At 46.9% G+C, this 19,654-nt stretch overlaps 1 protein-coding gene and 1 pseudogene across 2 annotated transcripts in view; one reads left to right on the top strand and one right to left on the bottom strand.

Moving 5' to 3' along the window:
• The window catches only part of NCAPG (non-SMC condensin I complex subunit G), an 859,779-nt gene that overhangs the window by 374,879 nt on the left and 465,246 nt on the right, over nt 1–19,654 (top strand). The gene's annotated exons all lie outside the window — the stretch shown is intronic.
• On the bottom strand, nt 12,625–12,724 carry LOC138517114 (U6 spliceosomal RNA; annotated as a pseudogene).

The following is a 19,654-nucleotide window of genomic DNA, read 5'->3' as shown; positions in this document are numbered from 1 at the left end:
CTGGTAATCTAGGAAGTATTTGGACAGGGCCTCCAGCAAGCTTAGTGAGGCCTTTGGGTGCCTTAGCAACATCCTCAGGTTTGAAAAAAGATTCATCCACCACTGTAATGCTGACCCCAGTGTCTCTAATGGGAGGGGGGGTCTCCTGACCATTTACAAGTACACTGTCCTTGTAATTTTCTTTTGTGTTATCTGGAATTGAATTATAGACATCTAAATTCTGCTGTTCCCACAGACCCAGGGACACTAAAGAAACACTGGCAGAGACTCCAATGTGTTCTTCAGCCAGTAATTGAATGTTTCCACTTGCCATTTGTACTTCTCCCTCTGGGGAAAAGGCTAAGGAGGCAGTGTGGACCCCTGAAGGTTTACCCTTGCATCTGAGATCCCCTTTCACATGGTCAGTAGACCCACAAGCATAACATTTTCCAACTGTTTTTACAAATGGGGGGTATCTGTTGACCTCCATCTGGTTTAGCACTAGCCTGACTCGGTTTCCCTTGTGGCTTACCCTTTTTCTGTTTGGGACCCTCTTTTGGAATGGAGGTATTATAATTTTTTTTGCCATCTTTCTTTTGCTGCTTCCCATCATCCATTTCTTGAGTGGCCCCAGAATCCTTGTGAGAAGCCCTGTTGGCAACCCACAAGTCAGCAGCTTTGCCAGCTTTTTGGGATCAATCTCTTTTGAGTCAGCCAAGTGCTGTCTCAGCTCAGGAGAGCAAGCATCAAAAGTAGATTCCAAGAAAAAGACTTCATACCTTCAAAAGTAGTTACTCTGTAACCCTTAACCCAACTAAGTTCTTTAAACATTCACACACCCAGGTAGCCCAATGGGTACCTTCAGTCTTTTTGAGGGTCCTAAACGTCTTAAGGTACCGGGAAGGAGTTTTCCCAAATCTAGCTATCAAAGCTAGCTTTACATTTTCATACTCCTTTCTTTCAAGTTCCCCCACCGCCATTACAGCATCAGTTGCATCCCGGGGGGACAGCCTAGACAGAAGCCACGGAACCGGCTGAGTCCCTATGTAACCCTGAATCCCATAGTTATGATCAAAAGCACAAAACCAATCCAAAATATCAAGTTTAGCATCATACGTACTCACTGCTTCTTTAGGCATGCAAGGTCTCTTAGGACTGGAAGACCTAAAAGACTCTGGGATAGAACCATTTTCAAGAAAAAATGTCTTCATTTCAAGAGCATGATGCTTTCCATTTCTCTGAGTTTGATGTCTTGATGTTTACTTTCAGTTTGCATTTGGAGCCTTTTGAACTCTAACTCGAGTCTCATCTTTTCAAGAGGGACACATTCTGGACTCAGTACTGGACCTGGTAGGGTCCCTGTGGCTATAGGTTGAGGGCCTACGGCAGGTAGAGGTACAGTGGGGCTCACGTCCTGATACTCCTCTGACTCCTCTGACTCTTCTGGCTCCTCAATAACATTAGAGCTAGTCTCTGAATCATTATCATCCCCCTCAACACTATCCACATTTGCTGGGATGGTAGAGGTTATAGCTCTACCTCCTAGTCTTTGTTGATTTAACAATTTTTCAATCAATTCATTTTTCTTGCCTTTAACAGCGAGAAAGACCTGACTTTACACATCTTTCAGTTGATCTACTGTTAGAATGATCAGGGCTTCCTGTTTGAAGTTATCCATATCTGGCATTATAAAACAATTGCTTTTCTAGTGGTGCTTAGCCTTGTGAAGGTTACTTGAACAAAAGTAAGACCAGCACTCTCAATGTAACAACTATACTTTATCCTCACCGCTTGCCACCAGTGTTGGGCAGAATTGCATGCAGTATCCTCTGGGACCACCACATACAATTAGGACTACAGGTGTAAGCAAAACCAACCTTTGGTATAAATCTGTACTACACAGTTTTTGGTAGTGAGCTGAGCAGCCAGGCTTATCTCAAGAGGGAATGTGAGCAGTAAAATGTTACACAGAGGTCTTACAATCACAGTGGTTCAAGTAGACACTTGCACTCAAGGTTTTTTGGTAAAACACTTAATTTCTCCAGCATGGGGTCTGGCATGGATTCACATGCTCATGAATATTCACCGTCGTCAGGCTGGGAATCCTCGGTAAAGAAAAAATCAGTATCAGTTTCGTTTCTGATCTGTCTTAGTAGTAGCCAATCACTGGTCTCTGGGTCATACTGCCCCCAGCCAATGACTGCCCTCTCCCTAAGCCCCGCCCCCGGCAGCCATCCTCAGATTTTTACCGCACCTTCAAGTGTTGGGAGTCCTCGTGCTATAGCTCTCAAGCTTTTACTGGGTTTTGCGCTTTTCTAAGAGATTTATCTCATTTTATCGGTTTAATCGAGCCTCAAGCTCCACCGTTTCTACTACCGATCAATGGGGACCTGTTTCGGTTTTTCTACGCCCCTCAAGGGTGAAGTTTCCGTCGAGTTGCGCTTCCTGGAGGATTCCAGAGGTTTTCTGAGGCCTACCTCACGGACGAGAGGATCATGGCCCAGGAGAAGGGAAGCTCGACTCCCGGCAAACTGTTCAGGATCTGCCCTGGATGTGTTCAAGGAGGACGAGCATTCAAAATGCCTATACTGCCTCCACGAGGACAAAACGCACGTGGAGAAGGACTGTGTGTTTTGCATGAACATGTCGGATCGGACTGTGAGGGATCGTCGGACCCGTCTCTCCAACTGGCTGGAAGGCAAGAGCCCAGCAAGTGAGAAGTCGTCGTCCGAGCGGTCTTCTAAATCCTGTGAGTGCGCCCCGGCAACGGGGGCCCAACAGAAGACAAAGCACCGTGAGTCCACGGGCACTGGGAGCGCCGAACGGTTGGGCCCCTCGGCTGCCAGGCAGGGCGCACCTTCACCGACGCCATCAACCACAAGCCAATGCTCTGGCTCAGGGAAGAGAAAATCTGAGAACCCGGCTAAACTTCTGGAGAGGCCCCAGTCAATCTCGAAGGAACCGGCCGAAGGGGAGCGAGGCGGTGACCCTCCCCCCCCCCCCCCCGAAGGTGGAGGCCTCAAGCCCACCCAAGGTGGTGAAGGCCTCGATCCCGGCTAAGGCCTCGATTGAGGGAGTCGCTTCGGCCCTGGCGATGCCTGTGGAGGCTACCCCAGTGGAGGCGACCTCCGGGCCCAGAGTTTCCCTGCCTCCGCGGAGGGAATCCTCTTTTAAGCCCATCGAGAAGACCCCGGTGAAAAAAGAGGGAGGGGGGCGGTGGCCGTTACGGACACAAACTCCGAGGAGGAACTGACCGAGAATTTGGAGGAGGCCCGGTCCCACGGGAGGAATCCCGACGAGGAGGACGAGAGCGAGGGTGGCGACGACGAGGTGCCCGTGGAGGAGCAACCGTCGCACCCACCACTCCCGTCGCAGCCCGAGCCTCAGGACAACTCGGTGGCCATTTTGACAGCAATCCAAGCCTTATGCACGGAGATGAGGACGAGACTTCCCCTACCCCCGACGGATGACCCAGCTGAGCCGGGTCCGTCGGGAAGCCCTCCAAACAAGAGGAGAATTCATCCAGCGCCCTTTCAGCCCTCAAGGCCTTCTCAGCCTTTGTCACCTTCCCTGGTTCCGAGGGATGACACGGGAACAGACACAGCCACGACGGGGACGGATGACGACGACGGCAGTGACGACGGGACTGACCTCCCGTCTCCAATTCCTTGGGCGCCCCCTCCCGACGAAATTGGCTCCTTCCACGCCATGATTGCCAGGACGTCCAAGCTTTTTCAGCTCTGCCCCGAAGAGAAAGAAGGCTTCCTCTACCAACGGCGCAAGGCCAAGAGGAAGACTGTCCTCGCGGTGCCGTTGCTGAATGACATCTGGGACGAGTGACTTGCCCTCCTGAAGAACCCGTCCACGACGCCTGCCAAGAGGGACCGGTATGAGAAGTAGTACCGGGTCCCTGACGCCGCCCCGTTGTGTTTTAGGGCACAGCCAACCCCGGATTTGGTTGTCTCAGCTGCGGCCAAGAAGAAAGCGGGGGGAGGCATCGGCTTCATCTTCAACTTCCCACCGAACGGCGAGGGAAAGAAACTGGACGCCATGGGACGAGTCATCTCGGCGGCGACGACGATCAAGGCGGCCAACGCCCTAGCGATTGTGGCCCACTACGACAGGGAATTGTGGTACAAAATCGCCCCCCTGTTGGATTTCCTACCGGACGACTAGAGGGCAGAGGCACTGGCGATCCTACACAAAGGTGAGGTGGCGTCGGACCACGCCATAACGGTAGCCACGGACATTGCTGACACCGGTTTCCGCCAGTTGGGCAACAGCGTTTGCCTTAGACGGCGGGGGTGGCTCAAGGCGACAGATTTCTGCCAAGACGTACAAGCCAAAGTTTTGGACATGTCCTTCGACAGGAACAATCTGTTTGGAAAAATGGTGGATGAGTCACTGCAGGCCATCAAGACCGACACAGAGACGGCTCGGGCCTTGGGAGTTCTGCAGCAACGGCGGCCGCCCTTTCGGAACTTCGGAGGCAAGCAAGGTGCCTCCAAGGATTCGGCGGCCACCCCTCGACGTACCGTCAGGCGGCCCGCTCCTCGTCGCAAGATAATTACAGGGGATGAGGCAAATCAGGTGGATCTCGCCGTCGTCGCCAGGGAGCCCAAGGCGGCAAGGCCACTTCAAGCAAGACTGAACCAGCCGTTGCGTCGGGCCCCCAGCGAAGCACCCCGGTGGGAGGCCGGCTGACTAAGTTTGTCAGCGTGTGGGAGTCCATCTCCACCGACCGTTGGGCGCTGGATGCCCTGGCCCACGGGCACACTCTGGAATTTCTCAAGAAGTGCCCCTGAATTTCTCCCGTGGCCAGGAAGGAAAACCACGTCCCTCAACTGCTGTTAGAGATAAGGGCGATGCTCAAGAAAGGAGCCATCGAGCTCGTCCCAAAGAGGCTCCGGAGTATACTCAAGATACTTCCTCGTCAGAAAGAAGACAGAGGATGGCATCCCACCCTGGACCTGCGTCGACTAAACATATGCATCAAGGCACAGAAGTTCCGGATGGTCACCCTCCAGCACGTGCTGGGCCAGCTGGAGGAAGGCGACTTTCTGTCGTCGTTGGATTTGGAGGATGCGTATGTTGGGGAGAATTCTCTGTTTAGGCTGAATTTCCTAACCTAGTGAGTCCCCCAGCAGCTTTGCTGGATTTTTTGGGGTTTATTTTTTTCTCCTGCCAAGAGTGAGACTTTTACCCTCACTCTTGGGCATGATTTGAGTGTTTTTCTTTGACTCTAGATGTGTTTAATGGGCTATGGGGTCTTTTACTCCATAGGGCTTCATGTGTTTTTGTGATGTGTTACACAGCACCCTCAGTGCAGTAACACAGGGGTGTCATAGTGACCCCCCAACATAGACTCCATACCCTGGGACTGACTATTGTCTCCCAGGGCATGTAAAGTCACCATTGACTTTACTAGTCTTAAATTCTGAAAAGAACCAGTACAAACCATCGTATTGTGGACGTACTGGCCGCGGCAATTCGATTGTTAGTCGAGGGGGCACGTCTCCGTCCCCCCTGATCGAGTTTTGGCTAGTGGCAGTGGATACTACTTTTTATATTCAACCGCGAATATATCTCTATGGGATTTCCCATTGTTCGAGGCTACCAACTTTAATTATTTAATTCCTATAGCCACGAACATACCGCTGGTTTATTTATTTAATATTAATTCTCTGGTTGGTATTTTTTGCCAGAACTCGGTTCTAAAATGGCGTTTGTGTTCGCTTCTGTGACTCCAACCCAAGTTGAGCCCTTTGTTCCACTTTTTGGCGGGCTTCTCCACAGAAGCCCTTCAAAGTGGTGCCACTCTGTCTGAGGTACTTAGGAGGGGTGGAGGGGGATTTAGCACCCTGGACTGAGTTGCCTAGGCAACTCAAGTCGCACTCCGTCCTGATTGGCCCGAGTGGTGAGCCGGCCGGCTCACCACTTAGCATGTGTGAGTGACAGCTAGGCTGAGTGAATGGGGGTTTTCTGCATAAAAACAGGGCTTTGGGGACTGGAACTTTAGAAGTTGCCACAGTACCTAAGAATCCGACGAGGGAGAAGCTGAGCCGACCTGCTACGACGACACCACCGGTGGAGCCCTGTTGAACCGTCTCACCACTTTTCCCAACGACCGAGGAGATCTCCATCCCGGAGAGTCTTCTTCCTTCGACTGGTGGGGATAACCAGTCTGCTTTCTTTTTCGCTTCCTGGAGCATCTCGTGCCACCTTCCCTTTGCCAAGCACCCCGGGATACCACGTTTCACCCCTACCGCGAATCAAAGGGTAGTATCTTTAACCGGAAAACTCTGCGGCTGGTTTCTTCCCTGGCAGTGAAACGACCTTCATCTTTGCTCCACGTCGAGATCCAATCTTCTTCTGGACGACGCTGCAACTTGCACCTGCTGCCAGGAACTGCTGCCCCCGCTGGAGGATCCTTTCCACCAAAGGCACCGTGTTCCGCCTGGCTTCCCTTGCAACCGACTGTACGGGGTAGATTTAGCCCCCGGCTTTCGAACCTGGGTTAGCCTGGGACACCCTGGCTAAACTTTTCTGAGCCTCTCTAAACCCTTTCTGAACTGCAAGACTTTCAAAGCCTATTGTAATTGTGTGATCTTGGGTGCATTTGTGCTCTGGCCGATGGACTTTGGCTCACCAGTAACTTTTGTCTTTTCTGCCTTGCTAAAGTGTTCCAAAGTATTAGAGTGGTGTATCTTCCTACATTCTGCCTTTTTCCCTCCCTTTTTCATTAACTTATTGGAGTGCCATCTATAGTTAAGCGCTCACCTCTGTCTGGAAATAAGTGGTGTTAACTAAGACTTGTCTGATAATGAATAAGGGATGTATATATAATAATAGTAACTGTGTTTTGAGTGATTTACAATAATAGTGCTGGAGTGTTTCAATAAGTGTGTTTTTAAATAAATAATTATATACCTTGATACCAAAGCTCTGGTCAAGTGTTTGCTTGTGATATTGTATCTGAGTGCCTATTGTGCATTCTTTGCATACTGCCTAACTGTTCTTGAGTGAAGTCTGACTGCTCAGCCACAGCTACCAGGTAAATCTGGGTGGTACAGACTGCTACCAAGTGGGTTTACTGCTAACACCTGTAGTCCTAAATCTTTTGCAGTGTTCCTAAGGGAACTGCACAGGTTTCTACCTAACAGCGTACTTTCACATCCCCATACTAAAAGGACACCGAAAGTTTCTCAGGTTCGTGGTCCAGGGACGGCACTACCAGTTCAAGGCCTTCCCATTCGGATTGAAGTTGGCGCCCAGGGTATTCACCAAGTGCCTAGCGCCGGTGGAGGCGTGGCTGCGCCTGCAGGGGATCCACGTCTACCCCTACCTGGACGATTGGCTCATCCGAGCAAGAACAAGGGTACTCGCCGTCGAACACACAGCGATGACCGTCCGGCTGCTCACTGACTTGGGATTCTCCATTAACTTCCCCAAATCCCACCTGGCTCTGTCGCAGGTTGCACTGTTTCTGGGAGCCAGGCCCGATACAGTAGCGCAATTGGCCTTGTGCATCTACCTGGTGCGCCTGTGTAGGCTTCGGATGCGTCCTCTACAGGAGTTCCTCAACGCCCGTTGGATACAAGCGACAGGCAGCTTCGAGGACAAGATCTCGCTCAACGAGGTATTCCGACAAGCAATTCGGTGGTGGGGCACCGGTGGGCACAGACTTTCAGACCCCAGCACACCAGGTGACGGTGACAACAGATGCCTCCCTGGAGGGGTGGGGAGCGCACACCGGAGATCTTCACGCGAGAGGCCTCTGGCTCCCGGAGGAGAGGACGCTCCACATCAACATACTGGAGCTCTGTGCGGTGTTCTGGGCCCTCAGGTCGTTTCTCCCATCCCTCAAGGGCAAGGTGGTGAGGATCTTCACTGACAACACCACCATGATGTTCTACATCCGGAAGCAGGGAGGAACAAGATCCCCCAGCCCTGTCCAACGAAGCCCAGGATCTGTGGGACTGGGCCGTTGCCCAGGGGATGTTTCTGGTACCCTTTCATCTGGCAGGGACAAACAACGCAATCGCTGACTTGCCACGAGTGGGAGCTGCGTCAGGATCAAGTGGATCGACTCAACGATGGGGCAAACCCCAGATCGACCTGTTCGCGACGGCGACAAACTCCAAGTGCCAGAGGTTCGTCAGCAGGTCTCCCCAGCTGAGGAGCATGGGCGATTCTTTCTCGTTCACCTGGGACGGCCTGTTCCTGTATGAGTTCCCTCTGTTGCCATTGCTACTGCGACTCGTCAACCAGCTCAAGAGGTCCCGGTGCAGGATGATCCTCTTTGCACCTGCGTGGCCGAGGCAGATCTGGTTCCCGGACCTTCTGGACTTGTCAGCGTCCCCACCAGTCAAACTGTCAACGGACGCAGATCTTCTCTCCAGAGAAGGAGGCGCCATCCTTCATCACGACCCGGAGTTGCTGAACTTGCAGGCCTACTCCTGCAGCACTAGAGTTTGGAGGGTACGATATCCCGGCGGACTGCAGAGAGGTTCTTGCAAAGGCCAGGGCGTCCTCAACTCTCAAGTGCTACGGACACAAGTGGAAGAGGTTCTCTGTCTGGTGCCGTGCACAGAAGATTAACCCTCTACGGATTACGGCCCCTCAAGTGCTACCATACTTACTGTCGCTGGCCAAAGCTGGACTAGCTCATGCTTCCATCAAGATACATCTGTCAGCGATTTCCCGATACACCAGAACTGCAGGGCGGTCATCCCTGTGGTCTCATCGCCTGGTGAAGGAGTTTATGAAAGGACTGTTCCGATCGTTCCCGCCGGTGAAGGCTCCGGCCCTGGCATGGGAGCTCAATGTGGTGCTGACCAGGCTCATGGGCCCGCCATTCGAGCCTTTGCATTCGGCTCTGTTGAAGTTCCTGTCGTGAAAGACAGCGTTCCTTGTGGCCATCACCTCCGCACGACGCGTGGGAGAGATTTAGGCGCTTTCCTGCAAGCCGCCATACTTGACTTTTCACAAGACGATGGTGGTGCTGAGGACGCACCCCTCCTTCATGCCCAAGGTGCCGTCCGACTTCCATCTCAACGAGCCCTTGGTGTTACCAGTTTTCTTCCCGTCGCCTTCGTCGCCGGCCGAGAGGACTTTGCACTCGTTGGATGTAGCTAGAGCGCTGAAGTTCTACGTGGACCGAACAAAGAGTTTTCGTAAGACATCACAGCTGTTTGTGAACTTTGGACCTGTGAACCATGGGAAAGCTCTCTCGAATGTTCCATTTCCAGGTGGCTCTCCGGCTGCATCATGCACCGTCACCGGTTGGCAAACAGACCGTTGCCTGGCCATCTGAGAGCCCATTCGACCAGAGTGCTCGCTGCTACCACAGCGCTCTTGTCTGGTGTACCACTGCTGGACCTCTGCAGGGCTGCTACGTGGAGGTCGACGCACACCTTCACGAGATTCTACTGCGTCGACCGGGATTCCAGAGTCGGCCAGCTAGTGCTACGCAACCTGTTCGCCTAAGGGTGGGCCTGGTGAGGAGGAAAGAGTTGCTTAATGTTGAGTTTATGTAATGCTTAATGTTGAGATTTTGCCACCTCCTGTGGTTGTGCATGTGTGTACTGCAATGTATTCTTATATTCATGAGCATGTGAATCCATGCCAGACCCCATGCCGGAGAAGGAACAAGTTATTTATCTGTAACTGTTGTTATCCAGCATGGGTCTGGCATGGATTCACATGCGAACCCTCCCTCCTACCCCCTCTGCGGCTCTTCACTTGGTCATACTCCCACTTTACATGCTACCAAATCTGAGGATGGCTGCCAGGGGTGGGGCTTAGGGAGAGGGCAGTCATTGGCTGGGGGCAGTATGACCCAGAAACCAGTGATTGGTTACTACTAAGAAAGACAGATCAGAAACGAAACTGATACTGATTTTTTCTTTCCCGAGGATTCCCAACCTGACGGGGAATATTCATGAGCATGTGAATCCATGCCAGACTCATGCTGGAGAACAACAGTTACAGGTAAGTAACTTGTTCCTTATTACACAGTCATTTAGAAAACATTCACTAGAAGGAGGCAACTTAACATTATACACAGACACACTTCAATACTAAACCAATACGTTTCTGAGTAAATTAGACTCCCTTGAAATAGGAGTAAAATGGCATTTCAGTCACTTTAAATCGGAGTACAAAGGCACAAGTTAATAAAATGGATCACAAATACTTTCTTAGGCAGTGCAAATAGTTTTAGTTCACTAGAGGACTCGATTCAGTTCAATAGGCCTAGGCCAAAGTCAGTGGGCTAGTGTCTTGGATAGGAAAGAGCAGTTCTTGTAGTAAACGGTAAAGTCTTTGCCAAAGTTTTCAGAAGTAGTTTGTACGAAAAGAATCCTATGTTGGGTCGCAAGCTGATTAGGCCTGCAAGTTGGGAAAGTTTCACAAACGTTCACTGCGAGAGTTAAGTTCTCTCATTCGGGTTGGCACAGTACCTTAATATGAAGAAAAGATGCAGCTGAAGATGTTGGTTCCTGGCAGTTCCTGCAGATATCGCTATTCCTGAGCCTCAGTCGTGGGGACAAGAGGGAGGACGTCGGGGGACTCCTGCACTGCACAGGGGCTGCTCAAACAAGCTGGCAAATGGAAGATCTTCGGTTCGAGTAGCTGTAGTCAAGCACACAAGCCGGTGTCCTTCCCCCTGGCTAAACTTAACCAGCTCCGAGAATGGTATCCAGGTGGCTTACGAGCTGATTGGTCCCACTAACTCAAAAGAAGTCATCGTCCTTGAAGGAGCTTCTCTGTTGAGATGAACTTGGCAATTGGGACCTGCAGCAGGGCTTTACCGGGCAAACCAACAATCCAGTGGTTGCAGCAGCTGTCCTCTTCCAGCTTGTCTTCGGTTGTTTCGTTCCAGTGGTCAACTCTGCCTTCCAAACCAAGAGACTCGCCTTTTAAACAGTTTTCTCCCTTTCATTCCAGCCTAGCTGTCACTCACCAAGCTGGGTGCTGTCCTTGCTGGACAGTCAGCCAGCCAATCACGCCAGAGTACATTTGGGTCTCCTAGGAGACTAAGCACCGGGAGTGTCGGTCACCTCCCTCACTTCCTGCCCACCCCAGACGCTCAGGCGCCAGAGGCTGTCTTCAGTCATGAAGGCTGCCAAAGGCGTACAAACAAAGGGACAAAACCTAGTTTGGCGCGCAGACACACACACTAGAAGCACCTTTCCAAAAAGAAACAGCGAAAAACAAAGACCCTGACCTGTTTAAACAAAGGGGCTTAATGTGCCATTTTGAAAAACATGTCTCCCGCAATTTCTAGCTAGCGGTGTTTGCAGTCGGGAAAAATCATGGTAGTTCGTTGTAAAACCACTGCCATCTCGATAGGAAAGGGTAGCATATGACTGCTACATGAGTTTCTAGACACAGGGTATACTAGGTAACCCCTCCAGCACTCTATAGGAAGATAGTGTGTGCTGGGTCTAGGAATTTAAAAAGACTAGTAAAGTCAATTTAACCTTACATTCTCTGGGAAACAGTAGTTTATCCCAGAGAAGGTATTTAAACCTTTTGGAAGTCTTAAAAGACATCCCTGTGTAAACAAATAAACAAACTGCACTGTGGGTGCTGTGTAACACACATGAAAAGATGTCTATGGAGTTATCTAAAACTCCATAATGAAAGAACACGAGTGTAAAACACATCAAAATATGAGAGTGGTGGAAAAAAGGCTCACACTCTTTCCAGGTTTAAAAAAAAGTACTCAAAATCCAACAAAGTTGCTGGGGGTCTCTAAGGTGAAGGGAGTTAGCACATTTATGAGAATTCTCCCTATCAGGAAGCGAGCAGGGGCACAGAGTGAGAGAGGGCAGACAGACTGGATGGGGTAGAGTGAGGTCCGGGGGTGGAGAAGGCGGGCTAAAGGGCCTGCAGGCAAAAACTGAGGTGCCGATAGATATTGGCACAGGCAATTGAGATGCAGACGTGTGTGTGTGTGTGTGTGTGTGTGTGTGTGTGTGTGTGTGTGTGTGTGTGTATGAAATGCATTAGGTAAGGAGATATTTGCCCATTCTGTTAGCTGAGATCCACCGTATGTTTGAACCTTGTAATGTACTAACATGTCACACGGGCCCAGTGGTCGGACTTTTATTTTCAGGGTGGACACATTTCCTAAATAGCTTGCGGTGATAAACCCCAACACACAGATTTCCACAAATTCATTGGTCACACCTTAAGCTTCACTACTAAAACCTTCAAATAGGGAAAAACATGGCGGCACTACAATAATCTAGCATTTAAACATACAAGCCCCAACTCAAAACCAATCACAGGGATTGGAAAACATTAGGCAGAGAGAGAACAAACTTCCAAATCAACCCTTTAATTGCGGTTAAATCAAAGTTAAAAAGTGATTGGTGCATTTCAAGCCCGTATAACTGAGCTGTGACTACTTTACAATTATAAATCTTCAATACTGGTAACATTGCAAACTTCCCATACCAATTTAGCAAGTGTCATTTGATGACTTGGATGTTTTGCTTTACTTTTTATCAAGCCAATTAAAAATGTTTTATTTGGTGTATTTAAGATAGAAAAACCCAGGTATGATGATTACCCAACACCTTCAATTTGCTGATGTTGCATCCACCATTGCAAACCCTTTTCTTTGTTAGTCGTAAATAAAATGTAATCTTTTGGTTTTTTGCGCAGGGGCCATGCAAATCTTCTCCGTATCGTTCGAATTTTAGTATATTGGCTGACGAAATGCTTTTAGCAATCTCTGCAGGCCAAATGTAGCGCAATCGAGAAGGATGATGTCAACTGCATAAGTAAGCCAAAAGATCTTTAGATAAAGATCTTTGGAGACACAAAAGTTGCTTCTGCCATGATTTCACCCAAGTCTGAGAAGTATAAATTAAAAAGAAGGGGGCCTGGATGCACCCCTGACTTAGGCTTCTAAAAGTATTGATTGATTGTGAGAGCTGCCCCTGCATATTTAGTCTAATGTTAAGCATGGAATCGGTGTCCAAACCATCCATATATTTAATTGATGTGCAGGTATTCCCCAAGCTCTTAATTTCCCCAACAAATTCTTCAAATTCACTGTATCAAAAGCAAGGGATAGGTTGATACTCGCCACATACATTTGCTGTGCCCCTGATGCTGCAACAGAGTGTTGTAAAAGAACCCATAATTTTACCCTATAGCGTAATACTGACTGCTTACCCTTGTCTTGTTTGCTTGTGCTTTAATATGCCCTTCTCGTTTCACCCAAGATTCAGTTATTCGTTATTGAATGAATATTGATACTATTCCGCAAACAGATTATTGGTAATAACGCACCCTTATTTCAGGCATTACAAAGAGCGCCACAAGTAAAAGGCGCAGTGCACTGTAGGGTATGTACAAAGAATGGACTGTAGAATTGAGGATGGCAAGAGGCTGATCAATAAGTATTTCAAAAATATATTTATTATACATTCTAACAATCATTTAGTGGTAATAAAACCCACATAGGTTTACACAGAACGTGCATCCATCGCAATATAAATCAAACTCCATTCAATTCCCTCCATAAAACAAACGCACTCACTCATTCATACACATCTACTTTCTCCACATTAGATTTCAGTTTCATAATATATATGACCATTTAACAAATTATTTACAACACATTTTTAACACCCCTTTCTTGTACACATGTGACCATCTGTTCTGCAACAGATGGTACTAGTCGACACGTGTTTCAGTTGGTTTCTCTGGGCTTCAGGATATAGCCCTCTGTTTTCCCAACCTTCTTCAGGGCGGAGGTTCAGCACCTATTGTGCCTCACTTTTAGGTACATGGAATGGGGGATATCATCTACAAAGTAAAACAAAACCCATTACTATGTGGGTTCAGTACCACTAAATGATTGTTTGAACTTGAAATAAATATATTTTTGAAATATTTATGATCAGCCTCTTGCCATCCTCGATTCTGCGGTCCATTCTTTGTATATACCTATTCTTACCTGTAGGACCGTTAGTATATCAGGTACCCTTTACTTTGCTATTGCAGTACACTGTTGTGTGCAGCCTTTCTTGCAACCACATTGTAAGAGTTCACTGCCAGCTTGCGTTGCCTCTGGTAGGATTGGCCAGGATATTTTACATTTACCGTCTTATTTCTCCCCACCCTTAATCACCTGGCGATGGAAGCTGTGGTGTTGCAGCCATCATTTGGGCACAGCAGTAACCAGCCTGGTAAACTGCTCTTTTTCTATGCTGAATGGGTGCATCCTTCGTGGAAGGTAGACTGTCAATTGCTCTACTTTCCTGAGTAAATGGGTGTTTTCTTGTCTCGTTAACATGTTTGTTTGCTGCTAGTAGGGTCATATAGCAAAACTACAAATCTCTCCAATGTCTTCTCCATTTCTTCTGTTGCCTGCTGCCTAGGCCTGTCAGCCAATCCACAAAAATCTGAGCTGACATCTCTATATGCATTTAAGGTGTCCCATGCAGTCCTCTTCGCCTAAAAAGAGCTATGTGTCACACCCAGTTATTGCGTGAAACATTAAGACAGTACAACAATCAGGACACAATGCTCTTGCTAACTCACGAGTGGCAAAGAACTGGGAAGTTCTTGTCAACTCCAAGCGCAACCCATAGTTCCTCAATGTTCAGATGTTTTGCATATGTGAAAAGCGAGAGCAACACCGTTGGTGCCCACAGCGCGTATTTTGGCTTTGATATATCTTTGCTGCACAGCATCGCATAAATGGAGATGGATGCAAGTGTCTGCTTCTTTGTGTGGGCATGGAATCCGTTACAAGGTATCTTGACAATTTATAGAAAGAACATTGGTACTATTTGGGATAGATATCTGCTTGTTTGTGTCAATATCTGTAAGGTTTTTGCCAGGAAAGAGAAAAATTTAGTCTTATATTCATCAACCCAGAGAAAGTCGGTTTCTTGGTCCAACACGTTTCTGAACAACTTTTCCCCTCTTACTGCGTTTGTCACTCTGTCATGCCTGTACACATCCCAGATATCTAGCTGTGTAACATACTGCGGCTGAGATTTGATGCAGGGATTGAACACAGTACTGGCATAACCATCAAATGTTTTCGCAAATCCTGGTCGCAGCATGTTGACAATTGCAACGCCTTCAAGGATGCTCATTTGGACTGTTGGTTTGGAAGTAGTGTTTTTTCCGGTTGCGAGTTCTTGCAGGCAGATCAATAAATCAGACTGTTTGGTTCTTATACTTCTTAACTTCGACAGTGCTGGCAGATAGGCTCAGTTTTCGCATCTAAAGAAATCATCCAGATCTCCATTACGTATCTATCTGTGATGCAATGTAGAGCCTAGAAAATAGTGAGCAGTTATTCATCATCAATGCCAGTTGTAACTGTTTACTTGACTTTTCCTGAACTGTAGGATGGCTGAAGAGGTGGAGATTATTTTGCATAATAGGATTTGTGATGCGTTTAGTTTGATTAATAAGCCCGGCGCTGACATAACTCATACCAGACAACTCCAATTTTTTCAATATTTAGCAATGCGTCTGCAACTGCTGGATGTACTATGTCTGCTGTCAAGTACCGTTAGATCACAGCTGGTTTCACTAAATGGGTTTCCCATATGTTGCATTGCTTGAGTAAGAGACTTGATATGTTTTGCAAAAGCCATCTGTGAATGCTTCTTGGCCCTGTAGTAAAGCTCCTCTTTTTCCCATTTCTTCATCTTTAAGAATGTAATGCTACAAACTAAGTGGGCCATCTCGGGACCACAGACATCCAACGATGCAATTCTGTTGGATTTTCTGTCAAGCGTACAATACAGCCCCCTCCACCCATCACCTTTGACGGATGTGTTATGTTGTTCATGGGCCTGATCATTGACAATAGCAAAGAATGCACACTTCGACTTTTTTGTGGCACTTTCCTTTTGTGAATTCTGCATAGGTGTTAGGGTGATGCTGTTTAAGTGAAACCATGTCATGCAAGTGGACAGGAATCTGTCGTGCATAGGGAGTATGGTCCAAGTATAAGAACCAGGGAACAATCTTGGATAGCGCTTCTAAATAGAGCTCGAAATCTCCTTTTATCGCTCTTCGTCATTGTTTTTAGAATGATGTATCAAAATGTAAGTTGGGTACATGCATCACCTCTTTCTTTTCACCATTCTTCAAGTGACTTAACTTGACTGCTAGACTCTGTCTTGGCTGTATTCATTGTAGTGGAGATCACTGGCTGTGATTTGATGAGCCCTACGGGTACGCGTCACATGGGGACCTTTTATAAACAAATCTGCTTTTCCGGCTGTGGTAATACCAGCCTGAACAAGTGCTCCATGAGAGTTCATCCATGAGATTTGCAAGAACCTTGGGAACTGCCATTCCAATATGCAGCCCATCAAATATCCGAATGAATTTATCTTCACTAGGAGTTGTTGGCCGGTTCCGCTGTATTTGTTTTGCCAATGCGTACAGTGGCTGCTCAAACATAATTATTGGAATCTGTCCAGGATTAAGATATGTAACTGCTGTCTTCACAATATCCATTGAGTGGCGAATCATGGACATTGACACAGCATGGTCTGGAAATGGAGGAAGCAGGGATGAAAGTGTTAATTCACAATCCTTTGTAGTTTCTTCTTGTTGACTTGCTGCACGGTATGCTGCCCACGTGATTATTCCATTCCTTTGTAGGTTGTCACTAGCCAGAACCTGTGTTCAATGCTTCAGCCAGATGTTTTTTCACCATAGCTTGCGGTTTAACTTGGTAATCGACTAAGAACTCTTCTGCTGTTGGCAGACCACGATTGGTTCTCATGGGAGTAGCAGGGGGCATGCTGGTGTAGCACTCAGGAAGAGGTTTAGTCACTTTCTCTGCATAAGGATTTTTAGTAATAGTCCAATCAGGCCCCGTAAAACTATCATCTCAATGTTGAAATACTGATATTCCTGTGCCATGGAAAGAGTCATGAGCTGTGGCAGAGCTTTGATTGTGGTCTATATTGTTGACCATACTAGTCGTGTCAAGCCCTCCCTTTTAAATTAAGAGGAATGACCGCATTGTCCGTGTGATGGGGAAAACTTGCTTCATTGCCAAGTTCTGATGAGCTGTCTAGTGCACGGTCATGTGATCTGCTTGACCAATATTGTGCAGGGTTTCAACAAGTTCAGGCTTGCAATTTCTTTTATGGACCAAAAGACTTAACTAGATGCAGAAAGGAGTTTTCTTTTTTCGGTTGTACCTGAAGGCACTTTCAGACTCATACTCCTGACGTCTCACCAAACTGTTGTAATTAGTAACTGCTGTGAGGATTGGTTGTGGCATTGTTCAAGAACTTAACTGTGATTTAATGTTTGGACCTTTCGTAACCATAGCAACCAGTTCTAACAGATGTTGCCACAGTCTTCCTGACACTTCCAAAAGATCAGTTGAAGTGATTTTTCATTTTAAAGATCTTTTCTTACTAGGTTTGCTGCTTTAGCAAGATGAGCTAACATAGTCACTGCATCGTATTCACATGCTTTGCTCAGTGCAGATCCAATATCATTATTAAATGCAAGCATCACATGACGGCCTTGTTAATGTGCTTCTATGTCAGGAAAGTAAGCAAGTATCCTGTTCAGTTTTTGTGGAATGTATGCGTCCTGAAAGATCACTGCCAAGTTGTTTCATCCTTATGCTGTACAGATTGCGTGGGTCAACAGGTTTAATTATGGGTGTAATTTCATTGTCCGTTTGCGCATCTTTGTATAATATAAGTTCTGCAAATGCTATACCATGGTTAATTTGGTCCATCTCAGTTTCTTGTGTTTCTTTGTCTCTTGCTCGGTTATATAATAATACGAGGCAATGTATATGCTACATGGCATCTTGTGCAATAAGTTCACCTGCACTCAGTTTAGCAAGCAGGGGTTTGCCTTCTACTTTAAGGGCACAGTGATGAATACAAGTATCAAGGCTGAATGTAGATGCTGTACACAATCATCTTCCGGCTGGGGCAGGCATATCTCAAAAAATCATATTGGTTTTTTATTTACAGAACTATTTTTATTGAACACTGACAGGTGAATTTCGTAGAACTAGATCAGCATTATCTGCTGGCAATTTGTTCCTTTTCTCTGCTCTTTGCAGTTTTGTTTTCTTGAACTGCAATATACATGATTTGTGAAACCGAGCTTTACGTCATACCAATGTTGCCTCGATACTGCCACCTTCATCCAGACAGGACGGATTAATTGTCCTTGGTTAACACCCAATCCTAATAAACCCCTTCAGTACATTGCCTATTGTCTTATAACCAGCTCCCTTTGTATCACGCTTAGTCTCTGCTGGACAGCGAAGAACCTCCGAATTGTCTTCTCTGCAGGTGAAACACTTGTTCCAATCCGTTTTTGTGATTTGTCTAGAAGTATCAGGATTGAACTGATTCATCAGCATATGTACCATCTTTTTGTCGTCTTTTATTCTCAAATTGTCATTCAAACTCCTTCATCTGTGAACCAAAAAAAGATATTGCACTGCTCTTTTTTTCATTCCCTTGTTTTGTGTATTCATTTTTATGAACTATTAGATGTTTTGCATACACATTTATAACACATTCACAGAAAATCACATTTAATATGGAAGTAACAGCATGAAATAATTTACGAAAAGAGCAGATTAATAATTTCCCGAGGCCACCAATTTGAATGTCTGCCATTACTTTTAGGGTGAAATTCTCTGGATGCCTCATAGCCACAATAAAACCTTTCCATATGTAGTATATGTCCAACAGTTTTCATGCTCGATAATCAATAGCACAACAGCACAATTCTTCCAAATATTTTACCTATCGGCTCTACTATTGGGGGGATACAAATTTGTTACAAAGGAGCCAGACATGGATATAATCCTTTCTTCAGCCATTTTCTGCTCACATGCATTTTTCTACACAGATTGGTTAGAACCTGGAAAGAAACCTCTAATCACCATAGATCAAAGGCATGAATGGCTGAAACCTTTGAACAATATTTTACTTAGAATGTTGTACTCAACATACCAAGTGTGACTGTGGTCTTATAACTGCATTCTTTTGGTCCCAATTCCCCAGTGTTAGCCACACAGAAATCCTCATAGTTAAGGCTAAGTGACAGAGCTGTAACACCTCCAGGTAAACTGCTAAACAAGTAGCTTAACCTATTGGGCATAAAACTCTACCAGGGAGTCTGTTACCCGCTGCTTTTCCTTCTACCCACATTGTACACCTCTACCGTTAGATTCCTAGGGCCTCTAGGGCCTCCCTGAGTTCTAACGCTAATCAGGGAGTTGGCTTCTATAGATTCTATTATTTGTTCCTCATCTATATTGGGTGGCTGAAGGAAAATTGCTTATAGTAGTCTGAGAAAGCAAAATGTATCTGCTTTCTCACAACCACTCAGTCTAGCTTATCGGCCTAACAGATTGTTTCTGTGCCATGCTAACTGGCTTCCCAACATTTGATGAACACCACAGTACACCAAGAGTAAAATTGAAATGCATGCAAGGTCTCTAATGCCTCCACATTCCTGACCTAACAATCAGTGGAGCCTTTACACTAATCACCTGATGGATCAGTACATGCATCTATTTAATGTATCCCACCTTACAGTCTGCACAGATGTGCATGTAATGACAGCCTTGTACTACCATCTTGAATGCCTCCGCTCTAATGTGAATGGCGCCTTGCTC

The sequence above is a fragment of the Ambystoma mexicanum genome, chromosome 6q (genome assembly GCF_040938575.1).
Source record: "Ambystoma mexicanum isolate Mex_15411 chromosome 6q, UKY_AmexF1_1, whole genome shotgun sequence".
Taxonomy (NCBI): domain Eukaryota; kingdom Metazoa; phylum Chordata; class Amphibia; order Caudata; family Ambystomatidae; genus Ambystoma; species Ambystoma mexicanum.
Note: the sequence above shows the minus strand (reverse complement) of the source record. Positions and strands in the feature narration are given on the sequence as shown.